This window comes from Lynx canadensis, chromosome B4 (assembly GCF_007474595.2).
Source record: "Lynx canadensis isolate LIC74 chromosome B4, mLynCan4.pri.v2, whole genome shotgun sequence".
Classification (NCBI taxonomy): Eukaryota; Metazoa; Chordata; class Mammalia; order Carnivora; family Felidae; genus Lynx; species Lynx canadensis.
This window is the reverse complement of record NC_044309.1, coordinates 53,958,328-53,966,016: the sequence shown is the minus strand read 5'-3', so window position 1 is coordinate 53,966,016 and position 7,689 is coordinate 53,958,328.

Here is a 7,689-nt window from a genome sequence, read left to right as displayed (position 1 = left end):
CGTAGCAATCTCTTACTCGACACATCCCCGAAGGCAAGGGAATTAAAAGCAAAAGTGAATTACTGGGACCTTATGAAGATAAAAAGCTTCTGCACAGCAAAGGAAACAACCAACAAAACTAAAAGGCAACCAACGGAATGGGAAAAGATATTTGCAAATGACATATCGGACAAAGGGCTAGTATCCAAAATCTATAAAGAGCTCACCAAACTCCACACCCGAAAAACAAATAACCCAGTGAAGAAATGGGCAGAAAACATGAATAGACACTTCTCTAAAGAAGACATCCAGATGGCCAACAGGCACATGAAAAGATGTTCAGCGTCGCTCCTTATCAGGGAAATACAAATCAAAACCACACTCAGGTATCACCTCACGCCAGTCAGAGTGGCCAAAATGAACAAATCAGGAGCCTATAGATGCTGGAGAGGATGTGGAGAAACGGGAACCCTCTTGCACTGTTGGTGGGAATGCAAATTGGTGCAGCCGCTCTGGAAAGCAGTGTGGAGGTTCCTCAGAAAATTAAAAATAGACCTACCCTATGACCCAGCAATAGCACTGCTAGGAATTTATCCAAGGGATACAGGAGTACTGATGCATAGGGGCACTTGTACCCCAATGTTCATAGCAGCACTCTCAACAATAGCCAAATTATGGAAAGAGCCTAAATGTCCATCAACTGATGAATGGATAAAGAAATTGTGGTATATATACACAATGGAGTACTATGTGGCAATGAGAAAAAATGAAATATGGCCCTTTGTAGCAACGTGGATGGAACTGGAGAGTGTAATGCTAAGTGAAATAAGCCATACAGAGAAAGACAGATACCATATGGTTTCACTCTTATGTGGATCCTGAGAAACTTAACAGGAACCCATGGGGGAGGGGAAGGAAAAAAAAAAAAAAAAGAGGTTAGAGTGGGAGAGAGCCAAAGCATAAGAGACTGTTAAAAACTGAGAACAAACTGAGGGTTGATGGGGGGTGGGAGGGAGGGGAGGGTGGGTGATGGGTATTGAGGAGGGCACCTTTTGGGATGAGCACTGGGTGTTGTATGGAAACCAATTTGTCAATAAATTTCATAAAAAAAAAAATAGAGTCCTCCGTATAAGAAAAAAAAAAAAAAAAAAAAGAAAGAATAAGACTCTTGTGAGGGATGTGTGTTTCCACACTTCAGGGGAATTTATGAGCCAGGTTTACACTGTGTATTGTGTCATGGAGTGAGATTAATCAGGAAGGGATCAGGCATGATTCTCATTGCCATCTGGAGGACAAAAGACAGACGGAAGTGGATAAACTCTTTGTGGAAGATAGTTGTAGCAACTGCTACAGTCATGTAGATCCTGGTCTTCAAAATATGGTCCATGGACGAATAATGTGTGTGTCACCTGGGAGCTTGTTATAAATGCAGAATCTCAGGCCCAACCCAGACCTACTGAATCAGAGTCTGCATTTTTAACAGGCTCCAGATGATGTCTAGCTCTTTCAGGTTTGAGAAGCACTGGCCTTAGATGATTGATGACAGATGTCTGGTCTCAGATGAGCACTATGGAAGGTCTGAAAACTTTGGAATTGGGAGCACAAGAGGAGGGACCTAGACTGAGAAAATTGAATTTGGGGAAGAAGGAAAAGTGTGGGCCTTGGTTGCCCTCCTGTCCCCAGGCCTTCCACACTAATCATTGTGCCAGGGTTTGGCACTCTGCCCACTTTGAGAAAATGCCTGCTGTGCCCATGCTGGAGTCTGCCTGGCCCTCAGGGCTCCTCTGGGGCAAGAATTGGTGGGTCAGGACCGCTGCCAATTCTGTTTCCCCTACTTCATATGATGGCCTGAAAAGGACTGGGGAGATCATAGTAGTCATGATCCGCCTCAGGGTTGTACTGTGCCTTCATCAAATGAGTGATAACTTAATGACTATAATTGAGGAGGCCATGGAGGTTGGAGGATTGAAATAGGAGTTAACTATCCTGGTAATTAGTGTACTTCTATTAAAACTTTAAGGGAGTACCAATGAATGACTCCATGAGGGGTTATGCTCTGGTAGGGACTAAATTAAAGATTTTAAGGGATCTTTTGATGATTTTTAACCAGTTAATAACAAACTATATGAGACCTATAATTACAGAGACCCAGACCAATAGGCAATGCAACAATGTTCCCAGGTGTGCATTTCAGAATTGTCTTAAGCTTTTGAGAGTTTGTGTACCTCATTCCCAATCAGAATCAGTTATAAAGAGAGGCCAATATTTTAAGGAAAACAGATTGACATTGGACATAAGGAAGAATTTCTGAGGTTACAGGGTGAGCAGGGAAGATGGGAGGGAGTAGGCTCCCTGGCCATGCACATGGCTGTCTCACTTGGGTTTGGGATGTCTCAGATGATCTCCTTCCCAGAAATAGGGAAGTGTACAAAATGAATTCTCAAAATCTTTTTTATCCCAAGAATTCTCCGGTCAACTTTTTTTTTTTAATTTTGTTTATGTTTTATTTATTTTTGAGATCAAGAGAGACAGAGCATGAGCAGGGCAGGGGCAGAGAGAGAGGGGAAGACACAGAATCTGAAATATTCTGCAGGCTCTGAGGTGTCAGCACAGAGCCTGACGTGGGGCTCAAACACACAGCCTGTGAGATCATGACCTGAGCCGAAGTTGGACGCTCAACCGACTGAGCCACTCAGGTGTCCCTCCAGTCAGCTTCTTAAATGAAAGACTGGTGTAACTGTGTAGTTTATGTACGGTGGTATAGCATGGGAATAATAAAAGAAGAAAAAAAAAGCAATCTTATTAAAACATTGAAATCTGCTAAAAATTGTAAAACAGAGCTTGGATTTTGGATAATAAGTTACATGTTATGGCTCAAATAGAAGTATTAGGTTTTCATATGCTCCTCTCCATGTGTTTACCTTGTCTCATTGATGAGATTTAAAAACCTCACAGGGAAAAGAAAATCTCTTTTATGTATTACTTCTTTACATATCCAATACCCACAATGTGATGATGAAAATATGGCTATCATTTCCTGACTACTATGCCCTATACTTGTTCCAAACACTTTACATAATAACCTATTTAATACAAAAGTTAAATGAGTTGAGTCCCATTATGCTCCTCATTTTTTTTTAAAGTTTAAAGTAACGCTAAGAGAAATGCAAAGTGCAATGGAGCAATTTCTGGAAAGTGAGTAGTGTAGCTAGGATTTACACCAAGTTGGAGGAAACCTCATACCACTAGTCCCTGACCTATACTCTGCACTGAGTAGCAGCTCAAAAAGAGATATGTGATCACTGAAACTTGATGGCATAGAGATAATTAAAAGACAGTGGATAGTTCCAAACAGTGAATGATGAAAAAACAATTTCTATTTGCTTTGTGGCCTGTAGTTAGAGAGACACTTCATGTCACATGCAAGCTTATAGTCACACATTCTCTCATTCACCTTTACTGTGCCCCATCCTGTAATCAGGAGTTGGAAAAGGGGAGAGACTGGGTGTATTATACTCATAAAGCACCACATTGAAAGTCGTGTGTGCTGCTTATATGGACATATGATATTGAATTTGAGTGGAAATATTCACCAAGGACTGGGATAGGTCTATAAACATGACCATATTTGTTAGAATATTTGGGTATGATATGTGCATGTGTATGTTCGTGCATGCAAGCACGTGTGTGTGTTTGTGTGTACACAAATGCTGAAGGACTTCATCCAGCTATAAGGAACTAGCTGCCTTCTTTCCCTGGCCCTGCTTTGTGTGTTTGTACCTAACCCGATATTTACTTTTCATCCCCTTTGAAGAGAACCTCAATGAGTTTTCATTCTGGGAAGTTTATGGCAAAGATGGTGGGCTGCTTTGGAGCCCCTATAAATCTATAATCAGTAGTGGTTTGAAAGAAGAGAAAAGAAAAAAGAAAAAGAGAAACAGCCTCCACAATGCAATCCCCTCCTGTCTTTTACTTTCTAGCCTAATAAACAGCTGCCCTTGTATGTACACCACTCATGTAACCAGCTCCTGTCTCCTAGAACCCCTCATGGAAAGTACTAAGAGAAGACATTTTATTTACTTCTTTGGTACCAAGTGGGACTTTCCATTTAAGCCGTCCCAGAAAGAGCAGAATTAAAAATTATACTAATTAAGGATTCTAGAGTTGAGATTGTGAGAAACTGGTTATTTGTGGAACTAACTTCATAGAAAGCAATGAGCTTTGACAAAAGCAAGGTTGATAAGAGAAGTTGAGTGTCTCTGTTTACTTCTTTAGAAAACCTGCAGCAAAGCTCCTGGAAGCAGAAGGCAGGATGATCTGCACGTGGTGTGAAGGCAGAGGCAGCACAGGAACCCCCTCTCACAAGTGGGTGGGAAAGATGCTGGTCCTTGTGTCACGGAGTCAAAGAATGCATCTCGTGGTTGAAAAAGAGTGAGTAAAGTGATAGAGTTTATTGAGGGAAAGTATAAAGTTCTCAAGAGTGAGAAGGGTCCCGACTGGGTAGCCGCTAAGGATTTCTGTCTCTGACTTTTTATTGGGACATTATCAGAAAGTTTGTGAGACTCCACACATGGCACCTAGCCCAGGCAGGTCTGGAATACGTTTATCCTTTTTGTTTTTTGTTTTTGTTTTTGTTTTTTTTCCAGATCTCATGGCTTCTTCAGCTTCCCACTTGCAGCTGCAGCCTGCCTCCCTGAGGATCCCTTATCTCTCCCTGCCTAATGTTAACCCTTTCCCCACTCATTCCTCCCTCTGGAATAGGGCCCCTGACTGCTGTCAGGGAACAGGGACGATGACCACTCTGGCTTCTTCAAACTGACAAGGGACTGTGTGGGGGTACGGTAGTCAGAGTCTACCCAAGGGTTGGTCAAGTGGTCCACAGGATGGTTCCACAGGAAGGTTGGCAGGCATAAGGTGCCAAAAACATTGGCAGACACAAAGAGAAAGACACGAAGATTATATTGACCAATAAGATGCCATCTTTAAGATAGTGTCCTCAGTTTCCAAACCAGCTAAACAATCCAGGAGAGACTCTGACTTTGTCCAGTTGTGTCCAAATGTCATCTATCAGTTGTGAGACTTTATGGGAATTATTGGTTATATTGAAACAACACATGTGAGGGAATCTCTCACAACACAGGGGTGATGGAAGATCAGTAAGTAATCAATGGAGCTCAATTATCCAAGAGTCCTTCCCTAAATTCAATTAATTTTTTGATTTAAAGAATTTAATGCTTGTGAGGTGTCATTTAGAGTTCTGCTGAGTAAGCAGACAGTTTGCTTTATTTCTAGGTGTTAAACTTTTCCAAGGGCCAGGAGTCATACCAGAGAAAGAGCCAACGCAGTTGATTACCATTATTACTTTGCAAATTTTTAGGTAAGCCAAACCTGGGTATTATTTTATAAAACAGAGCTTTCATTACTTTTTGTGCCTTTTTTGTTTTGCAGGTGAAGACCCGTACCCAATTAGTAAAAATATCAACTCATACCAACAGATGTTGGAACCCCTTTGACCTTTGCATATGAGTGAAATCTAATTGTCAGTCTTCCTCTGGATAGGTTCCAATTCCTTGATTACCTGGGAGAGCAAGTTTGTGGTTGAGAGGATTGTTTCTTTTTTTTTTTTTTTGAGAGGATTGTTTCTAACACAAACTTCACAGGCTGATACTTCTAGTTGAACTGTCCTTAACAAAATTTTCCCAGTAAACATCCTTTGGGCCATTTGATAAGTTTTATCCCTCCCTAAATGAAAGGCTGGATGTAGTGCTTAATGATCATCTAGCTCTGTGAGCTAGGTAATAATAATTGCCCTGCTCTGTTTGTAACTATCCTGAGGGCTGAAGACAGTGTCCATGTGTTAGATCCCTGTTCATTTCCTTAGGAGAGTAGGTGGGATTGAGTCCTCTAATTGATATAGCGGGCAAGATATTTTCCTGAACCCTGGTATCCACAGCCTACAATATACCGTAATTCTAAAACTCTACACAATTGTTCATCTGTCCTCAGGCTAGTAATGCTATAGTCTCTAATTCAGTTATAATGTCCCTTCCTAGAAGGGAGTGTGGCTCTCTGGCATTATCAAGAAAGAATGAGAAAAAGTTAGGTTTCCCCATATACATCCCAGAGGCTGAGAGAAAAATTTAGTCATAAGTTTTCTGGAGATGTCTCTAATTGTTATGCTGCATTTGGATAGTTGACCTGGAGTGGAAAGGAAGACAGAAAAGGTGTCTCCAGTATTAAGAAGTAAATCAACTGGTTTTTCTTCTACATCCAGAGTTACCCAAGGCTCTGGGTTTCCAATGGACAGTTGGTTTAGGGGAACCACCATGAAGAGCCCCAGGCCCCATCATCCCCTTTCAGGGACACTGGTTATCTGAGACCTCAAAGATAGAGGGCCCCAAGGGCAAACTTAAAGTGACTGTATACAGATAGGGGCATTGCTTGTGGGGCTTTGACTTCCGTTGTCTCTTCTGAGGACATTTTTCTTTCCAATACCCTGAATGGCCACATAAATGGCATTTGGTGTCAGGACCTCAGGGAGTCTCGTCTGACATAGTACATAAGGCTGTGACTAAGGCCTCTGATTTATTCTTAAGTTGTAATATTCCAGAGTCCTTCCAGGCAAATGCCAATTTTTGTATCTTCCTCTGAATATTTAGAGCTGATTGAGTGACAAATTTGTCCTTTAAAATTGTCTCAGTCTCAGGGGTGTCAGGGGAGATAGACACCCTTTATCCTTAATGAGAACCTCCTTCAACCTCTCCAGGAAGGCCATTGGGCTCTCATTCTCCGTTTGTAAAATACTGGCTAATTTGGCATAATTTAAGGTTTAACCTTAGACCTCCTTAATTTCTCCAAAACACGAGCTTGGAAGTGGTGACAATACCATTCCTCAATGGGATGGTCATAATCCCAATTAGGATCTTGGGATGGAACTACCTGGGCCCCAGTAGGAAACTGGAAATTCCTTATAGGACCTCCAGTCCCATGATAATTAATGAGTTGCTCATCCCCCTATCTTTCAGCTGCTGCCAGAACCCCTTGCTTCTCTATCTCATTAAGAGTCTGTTTTAACAAAAACATTATATCTTTCCAGGTGAACACAAAAGCATATGTAATATTTTGAAAAGTCTCTATATACTTACTGGGATCATCAGAAAATTTGCCTAGATCTCCTTTTATCTGTCTTAAATTGTGTAATGAAAAAGGTACTGGTAATCTTATCATAGTGGTACCTCTTTGTGTCCCTCCTTCGGGCATTCCATCTTCTTGTAGGGGAAACATGCCTGTTACATTATGGGAAGGGCCTGGATAAGGTGGGCAGCAGGGAGCAGATGTGCACATTTTTAAGTCTGGATATATAGACCGAGGACCCAAGGGGAAGGAGGTGGAGGTGAAAGATGACCCTCCTTCTTCTCTAGGTCTGCTTTGGTACAGGCAAAGGGCCCTTAATTGTTTCCCCTCCTGACTGCTGGACTTTGGAGAGTTGCCATTAAGTCAGGATTGATCTTACATTGCTCATACCTACCTCGATTTTTTTCTTAAGGTCCAAAAACACTGAACGTAGGGGACTTTTCCCCATTTCCCCCTCATGTTTACAAAACAAGTCCAATTGTAGGATAGTATTATGATTGATACTTCTCTCTAGCAGGCAGTTTGTACTGGGGCCAAGCCTCAGTGCAAAAGAAAAAGAGTTGCTGTTTCTTCAGG